This window comes from Danio rerio, chromosome 16, assembly GCF_049306965.1.
Source record: "Danio rerio strain Tuebingen ecotype United States chromosome 16, GRCz12tu, whole genome shotgun sequence".
Taxonomy (NCBI): Eukaryota; Metazoa; Chordata; class Actinopteri; order Cypriniformes; family Danionidae; genus Danio; species Danio rerio.
In genome coordinates, this window is record NC_133191.1 from 46,653,520 (window position 1) to 46,662,956 (window position 9,437).

General features: G+C 35.3%; 1 protein-coding gene across 1 annotated transcript in view; it reads right to left on the reverse strand.

The window, feature by feature from the left end:
- The window catches only part of kcnj21 (potassium inwardly rectifying channel subfamily J member 21), a 44,957-nt gene extending 37,394 nt beyond the window's left edge, over positions 1 to 7,563 (reverse strand). The window contains 1 exon segment of the mRNA NM_001089393.1: positions 7,318 to 7,563. The gene's annotated coding sequence lies outside the window, so the exon portion shown is untranslated.
- Between the last annotated feature and the right edge of the window lie 1,874 nt (positions 7,564 to 9,437).

The following is a 9,437-nucleotide window of genomic DNA, read 5'->3' on the forward strand; positions in this document are numbered from 1 at the left end:
CCTGAGGTAAATCAGTTAAGTGTATCTCTGAACTTCAATAATAAATCTATATAAAATGCTGTGCTTCCCACCTTCATTTGCATTGACTTCTGGGACTTCTAGAGCAAGTGCTGTGTTGAAGTCTGCATCGATGCATCCTCGATATCAAGAACATATCTGTGAACTTTCAGGCGTTCTCTGTACTTGCGGTCTTGAATATTGGAATTGAACTTTGGTAGTTGATAATGACGTTACACGAGTACACAAGGATGCAAGATCACTGAAGAACGCATTTTAAGAAACAGCCTACGGCTCTGTGTAGTAAATGCTCCACATGAAAATACCACATATAATAACTTGTTTTTACTCCAAACTCACTTCATAACTTCAGTCATGTTTTTTATATAAATCTGAAATAACAAAAGCAGATTATCTTCTGTATAAAATGATTGTTTTCATTATTGATCGTACATCATACAGAGGTCGTACGTCTAGTAACACTGCTGCTGTCCCACCTCTTGCTCGCCGCTGATAAGCGGGTAAAGCGAGCGCCCCCTCTGTTCAAAACATGTATAGCGATTCAGTCAACATTTCTACGGATTTGAATCTTCGCATATTTAAACCAATTCAACCGGCTCACGGTGAATCGTTAAATCCCTACCCACTTTGTTGGCACATAATCTTCTATTGCTTATGATTCTTTTGAAAAGGTCAAAATAGCAATTTACACCAGATGAATAGATGTATTTTTGAAGGCTAAATGGAAACAAACATTTCTGTTGTGAATTCTATAGCCACATGATTTAATTGGAGAAAGTAAAGACTTGAATTTGAAACCTTCCACCTCATGAATCACCCAACAGTCCCTCTGTTCTCCCAAACCGCAGTTCACACTAAGAGCTTAACCGTGTCTCACTCAAGTTCACAGTTGCCTGGGGGTTTGGGCAGCAGCGAAATGGATTGTAAGCTGTGATCTCCAAGAGAGAAACTCCACATGCACCAGGAAATGGCTAGCATGTGTATCACAGCGAGTCGACCTAGACACAGGGGGAAAAAATATCCACAAACATGAGCTGGGCAGCCCACCCAAACAAAAGCTGCACTGCTTGAGCTGATCTCCACTGCTGATGTCAAAGACCCCAAAAAAGGGGGCCAAGTGTCAACACTCTCTACACTGCTTTCTGAGGGGAAACTACTGCAACACTGAGTGAGGTTTGTACATGTAAATATGGATTTATCAACCTTGTAGTATTGCAAGTCTAAGCACACTAGGGCTGCACAATATTGGAAAAATCTGATATTGCAGCATTTCGTTTTGCTGTGATATGAATATAATTTAACCAGAGGATTTGAATAGCTCTGTTTGGAAGAAGTTCACTAATTTAGATAGACTGGCATGTTATTTTTCTATGCAGTGCATCTGCATAAAATAAAATAAATTACAAGCATGTATAAACACAACAGAGGAAAAATAAAAGTTAAATAAGCAGTGCTTAATGATTTTCTGGGGAGTTTGCTAGTCTAACAGTATCCAAATACAAACATTGAACAAATCAAATGTAAAATAACATATAATAATTTTATACAATAATATAAAAATAACATTTAATAATATCTTTATCTTTTAATCTTTAAAACAATCTAATCCCGCAATGTGACTATTGCAGATACACACAGGGCTGCACGATTCTGGCTAAAATGAGAATCACGTTTTATATATATATATATATATATATATATATATATATATATATATATATATATATATATATATATTGATTCTGTAGATGTAAAATAAAGGTTAACATGAGTGGGCTATTATTATAACAGTATAACAACCCTAGCCTATATAATGTTGAATATAGTGCAAGAAGGAACCTGATGACAAAATTCTAATTTTACCAGTTAAAACAACAAATGGTCTAATAATGTTGTCAATAACAGATGACAAGCACGCCTTAAACATAATAAATAAATTTTATAATTATGAATAGTTGTGTTCTGATGTCATCATTTACTGTGAATTAACAAACACGACATATTGAAAGTCTGTTCAAGTCCACCATAATGACTGTACGAAATTTAGCATTTTAAGCAACAGTAGACCTACACTCAGGTCTAATATTATTATTGTTGTTTTACCATATGTTTGAGATCTAACAATAATAATAGGCTAATCATATTAACCTTTATTTTACATTTACAGAATCGTAAGAAAATCGTAATCTTGATTTTATGCAAAAAAATTTATAAAATCGTGATTCACATTTTTGCCAGAATCGTGCAGCACTAGAATTACGTATACTTTAAAAATACAGTATGTGACTTTCAACACCATTTGGAGGTATGTATGTAAAACAATGAGAAGACTTGTGCAACCCGCCTTTATGCCTCTCCTGAACTTAAATATAATTAGCTGAATCATAAAGATGCTGGATTAAGATCGTGAGGGGGTAGAATTGAGATCTTTTTTTCGATTAATCATGCACCCCTAGTGCCAATTATTTGTTTAAAAAAACAATACTAGAGATCCCGAGTCAATTTCAAACATTGATATCAAGCCTAATCAAGGCATTTTGATCCCTAACTGCGGGGTTCCAGACTGTGAGTAAATGCATTCAGTGATTAAACTGCACGATGATGATGATGATGACGAATTTTTATTCATTGCCATGTCAGCAACAAAGGCTATTTTCATGGCAAGAACATTCCATTAATAAACAATAAATATACAATTAAAAACAACTTAGATACATAAATTAGATCGAATTTTTAACTGCATTTTGAAAGATTTTTTCTGCCCGTACTCAATTCTGTGGTCATGGTGGAATTACAGATTTGCCAAACTGATAAAAGATGACATACAGTTTCATATGAGCTACATCGCTGAACGCATCAAAAGCAATAAAAACAGTTCCAATTGCTTGAATCATGTGCTGCACAGAGCATTTATCAACTTAGGTCAATAGTAAAGACAGTGCTGTGCGAGATAGAGCTCGGCTATAATTTACTTGTTCATGTTGTGCCAAACATGTATGGATTCATTTTGTTAGTAGAACACAAAAAAGTAGTGTATTCAACATATTGGCAGTCATACTGCTATTGTCTGGAAAGTGTTGAAAAGAAATCCGTCAGCCATGGTGTCGTCCTTCCTCCAGCGTGCAAAAGTAACTCCAATATTGATTCAGGATTTTAAAAAGTTTTGATTCAGCATTTGTTTTTACCGCTGTCACTTGTGTCCACGGCGGATCTGTGTGAACAGCTGCGCAGATGTACAAATACTGACAGACAGTTTGGGTTAATTATCAGAATCATGGGAATTACCGGCCTGATAATATTTAATTGGATGACTTTTTAGTCTTATGCCTTACCCAGAATATTAAAACACATATAAACACATTTAGATCTTTCACTTTAATCATTACATTGGAATGCGAAGAGACTTTCAACCAGCACAATTAAAGATGTTTCTGAAGACAATCACTAACTGCTAAGGGTGTCACGATCCTCCAAATCCTCGATTCGATTACATTTTCGATTCTAAAGGCACGATTCGATTCGATTTTCGATTATAAATAATTAATGACCAATTAATTATTTGTAGCCTACCGTTTAAACTACCTGACCTGTATGGTCTTTGTTTTACCCATAAACAAATCATACAGTAAATGAATAAAGGCAAGTTACACACATAATTACCACCTGTCAATCACTTTTTTCTGCGGGACTCGTGAATAGGCAGTGATCTGTGTCGTTATAATGGCGTCGGTAAAAAAGACGCACAACCAACAGGAACCAGCCAACAGTATCTGAGGTGTTCGCTAAAATGAGTAAGTACAAGTGAGTGAAAGATTGAAGCAGTCCTCTGACTGCCTGGACCTGCTGTCTCGAGCGCATGCTGTCTGTGTCTGTGTGGTCACGTGATGTGCATTTTCAGAGGTAGAGAGGAAGGAGGGCTGCTCAGAAATGCTACATGCCACTGTGGATGTCAAATCGTTGTTCTAAAATGCCATTTAAAAACAAAGACAGTGTAAACAAGGCCTGAGTGTGTACTTTTCGTGAGCGGATTTGCAACGGGGGCGGGCGGAGGATCGCGATGCCGGTGTTGTCTATCGGATGAACCGTACGTAATACGTACATAGCAGAGCTTGCAAAACTTAGTTTTTTTTTGTCGACAACACGAACGTTGTCAACATAACTCACTGGAAATCCAAAATGTTTCCCCACCGGCGACTTCATTGAAAGAGGAGAGGGTTTAAGCTCTGTCGACGGGTCTCCTGCTTCTGCAGTTTAACAAGCACTTCAACAAGCCTGTTTTTTTCCCGCTTGGCAAGCCAAGCTGACGTGACATGGGGGCGTGGCAGCATCGACGATTCTATTTTTTGATTCGATAATCAAAATTGAGCATAAATTTCGATAGATTTCGATTAAAAATTGAAATCATGACACCCCTACTAACTGCACCTTTAAATCAGCTTGTTTCTCAGATTAGGCTTAGAAAATGTTTATCTAATACCCTGTATATCGGTTATCGGCTTCCAATTTCCAAATATTAAGACTTATTAGTAACTCATATAAGCCAAAATGTGAATCCCTACAAAAAAGTACATCTTTGAAATTCTTTAAACCATTTATGTCAATACAATGACAATCAGTGGGGAACAAATTAACCCAACTGCATAACTTACTTCACTGTACAACCCAACAGTCAACTTGATAAAATGAGTGTAGTTAACTTAAATTGACCGAAAGTTAATTCTATTCATTTGAAGATTTTTTAACTCAGTGTTAAAGGTGATTAGTTCATTAAATACCTCAGTACTTCAACTTAAATGGAGTAAGTTCACAGTAATCAGATCAGTTTTTTTTTAAACTCAAATGGTTTTTAGTAATCGGTTTCCTAAAACGGTTTGAGTTGAGTTCTCTTCATTTATTGGGTTTTACTGTGCTCAAATTGCTTCGTTTACTCAAATGGATTAAGTTCACAGTTCACTTTAAATGGTTTGTTGCAAACGGTTTCCTCAAATGGTTTGAGTTGCCTTAACTTTGTTTTTTTTTTCAGTGTTGGAATACATAAAACATGAATATTTTGATATTGCAATAAACGTACTTATGTTTTTCAGTTGATATAATTTCATGCTTAAAATAATTAACTGGTTGTACCGGTCTGGAATTAGATGATGGTCAGTAAAAAAATAGTTCATTTTGGCTTAGCCATTCGTCTCTAATATTGAATTCCTCAAACTTAAAATTTTTGATGATGAATGATGAAGCTGGAGGCACAGTGGTTAGCACTGTCACCTCTAAGCAAAAAGGGTTGTTGCTTCAAACCTTTTCTGAGTCAGTTGGCACTTCTGCAAAGAGTTTGCATGTTTTTCCCGTGTTCATGTCGGTTTCCTTCAGGTGCTCTGGATAAATAAAGGGACTAAGCCGACAGAAAATGAATGAATCATATGGATGAAAGATATAAATCTAACTCAAGCTAGTCCTATAATACAAATTATTAGACATTATAATTTCAGTCATGCTCTAAGAAAATCCGCCAACACAAACCTAAAGTTTAGGTCAGAAATTTTTGTATAAAAATGCCACCTAAGCATTCTATAACAGATCACAACAAAATTGTAGCTCATAGATGGACAATGTTCACCTCTGAAACGATGTTCCTTCACCCCTTCACACATGTGACACTGTTCTGGGGAAAAAAATCCTAAATTTGCCTCTAGGTCTGGTGAGACTTTGCCTTTTTAAAAGCATTAATATGAATAAGAGGGTGTGATGAGCTCACAGTGCCGGAGGCTCACTCCCTGTCAGTTCTACAACGATGATTTATTCAATAGCCATCTAGAAGCGTGAGCGGCAAACGGCCAGCTCCTGTACTCCCATGAAAACCATGCTCAGGTTTATGTCTGAATTAATCATTCATGCATGTCAATTATTTAGGCACGCATGTAATTCAGATGGCGAATGCCTTAACATTTTTCAGAAGACAGCAGTAAACCACATGTAGGAAAACGGTCTTGCATGCTGGTACAGAAAAATGCAATGCATAAAAATGCAGTTTAAGGGAAATTGTGTAACCGCTATTAACAAACAAGTAAATATCATAGAGAAATGACCAAAATATTATTTATGACTGGATGAATAATAATAATAAAGAAACTGAGGTGAGTAACCAAAGGGCATGTTGTTAGCGTGACCCCATTAGTGTTTGCAAGAAGAAGATGTAACCTCACCATCTAGCCACTATAAAGCATATTTTTCCATTAAGGATCATTAAAAAAATTGTACTCTGATGATATGTGAATAGTGCATCATTATTTGAACATTTCATTATTTTTAATATTGTGGAAAAAGCAACATTTCAGTTCATTATGTTTCATAAATGTGTCATTCTTGTATTAGAAAATGTGCTTGCTGCCTATCATGTAGTAAAGATTTGATACAGTGGGGAAATTACGACCATAAGATCTACATGATTTACTGTACAAAAACCAATTTGGGTGTATAAGAAAATAAAATTGCAAGGCTAAATGGAATTTTCAGAGCCTCTGATTTCAATACTGGCCTTTACTGAACAAGAAGGTTTGTGTTTTACTTTAAATCTAACAAACCAGACATGTTAAAAAAAGAAAGCTGACCAGACTATGATGTTAACACTGAACTGACTAACAAGGTTTGAAAAAAGGTTGTTTTTTTTTTATAAAGGAAAATTTATCATTAAAATTTATAATTAATAAAATTTATAATTAATACCAAATAAAATGCAATGAAAACAACTTAAATGAAGCACAATCCTTTACTATAATCTCTAGATTTAAATTCAAGAAGCACACTGTGTGCTCCATAACTATTAAAGAAATTATTAAAGCCTGCAGTAACCCTAATACATTGGCTTTATTCGATTTCAGCTTTATTATTATAGGCTTATTGTCAATTGGATCAACACTTTTTCTAAATTTGCTCGAAAAAAATCACGTTAATTTTCTGTTTAAATGAGGGTGATGGGATGACATAATAATTAAGCAAATTTGATTATAGGCCACACATACAAAACAAAAGCACTAATTATTTTATAAGTGCAAATGAGACGGTCTCTTATAGGACTTGACTTGAAGTTTAGAAAAATACAGTATGTTTATGAACTACTTTGATCTGAAGCAGAAGGAAAGGGGGGAGTAATACACAACACAACAGAAGACAAATAAGCAGGCTGCACCTGACCCGTCAAAAAAACACGACAAAAACCCGCCACAAAATCTTGTCAGCTAATAGTAGTACTACAAATAAACACATAACAACTTAAATGTCAACAAAGCCATAAAGTGAAATACTTACTTTCGGATTTCAAGTTAGTTCCTTGCTTGGCTTCCCAGTGGCTCTCCAGTCCGAGCTCATTTAAAGAGAAGCGCGCGCGCCGTTGTTTGCTCTAAAACATTGTCTTCGAGCGCGCAAACAGACAATATGACGACGACTTGTAGGTCTTTAACCCCTCTTCGAAATAAAACCACGTCCCATGAAGTCAGACAAAAAAGACCGCCGTGTCGCGCAAAGCTTCGGAGGTTTGTTGTGTCCTGCTCTTCAGCTTTTCTCCGGACGCTTTTGTAAGATTCACGTGATATGATGAAGGTGTGCTGAAGGGATGCTGGATGCTGTGTTAATGCGCCCCGTTCGGCTCGCAGGAACAATGTGTGAGTGCTGTGGTTGAATTGGTAGGCGAAACACAGGAGCATGAGCGAACGCGTGATAGTCATGTCCCACCCTCAGGTCCTGCCTCTCTCCATCCACGCGCGGGGAGCACCGAATGCATTATCTCACTCATTTCATCAATGCGCTTTGACGTGTTGTTGCTAAAGATTCCATGCGGTTGTAAATCAATTCAGAATAACTCTGATCTGTGATGCAACTGCTGCACAGTGCTCAATGACACGACACCTCATGTTTCATGGGAAACAGATATGTGTAACATTAGTACACTCAAAAAATATATTTGCTGCTTGTTCAAACTTCTTATTTAAAATGAGCTAAAACAACACAATTCTTAAGGTTTTGGGGGGACAACTTGATTGTTTTATGTTCAATCCACTTAAAATTTTACAAACTAATAATTTATCACTAATAAGTAATTATTGTTTTCTAGCTTTTTTGTGAAATTTGTTTTTATCTAGACCAGGGGTGCCCACTTTTTTCTTACGAAGGGCCAAAAACCAAAGTTGATTAAGGTTAGTGCCAAGGGTAATTATAGTTGCTAAGAGTAAATTCCAAAATTATTTCATATTTTAAAATAATTATAAACATAGCTTTATATTAACTAATACAGTATATATATATTTGTTTACATTATATAATGAACATTACAGTAAAAACAAAAACAATATTATTTATAACGGAATGGAGTTACAGTTTTTATCTTAATTTGCTCGCCATGTCTTCTGCATAGTCCTCTGTTTGGTGGGTGACAGCATTACTAGGGCTGCACAATTTATCGTTTCAGCATCAAAATTGCAATGTGATCATTAGTAATAGTCAAATCGAAAGTATACACAATGTTAAGTCTGCATTATGAATTTTTTCATTTCGGAAGTGTTCTTTGAGCACTGTGACTGTGGGGGTTTTAAAAGCATTCAGGCATAAAAAGTACTATTTGTTACTTTGAAAATTTTATAACGATTAATTGTAGACTGTGCAGTATTATTTCTATTACTTTATACCTGAATACATTTCTACTCTTCAGAAAACAACAAAACACTGTTTATGTAATTAGCATATTTTTTAAACAAATGTATCTGCATTTAAGATGCATTGTTAAAAATAAAAGTTGAAACTTGTACACTGTTTTGACTCTTTTTTTAACTGATGAATGCAAACTGTTCTGTAATGCAGTCAACAATCTATATAACTAAAAATACATTTAAATATCATCCTACACTATAATGAACATTATTAGTGTTAAGAAGAACACTCTTATTAGAGTTAAGCTATTAACACTGCGAGTCAAGAAGAACACTCTTAGAGTTAAGATATTAACACTGCGAGTCAAGAAGAACACTTTTAGAGTTAAGCTATTAACACTGCGAGTCAAGAAGAACACTCTTAGAGTTAAGATATTAACACTGTGAGTCAAGAAGAACACTCTTAGAGTTAAGCTATTAACACTGCGAGTCAAGAAGAACACTCTTAGAGTTAAGCTATTAACACTGCGAGTCAAGAAGAATACTCTTAGTGTTAAGATATTAACACTGCGAGTGTAGTTTTAACATTTATTTTGTGCAAATAAGGAAAGAGAGCAGAAAACACAATTTTAAACTTTTTTAAACACTGCAAGTGTAAAAAATACTCTTTTTCAAGTGTAATTTTAACTCTATTTAGTGTGGACCTATATAAACACTGAATAAGTGTTAATTTTCCCACTTTGAGAGTGAAATTAACACTTCAAAATTTGTTGTGTGCAGATTATT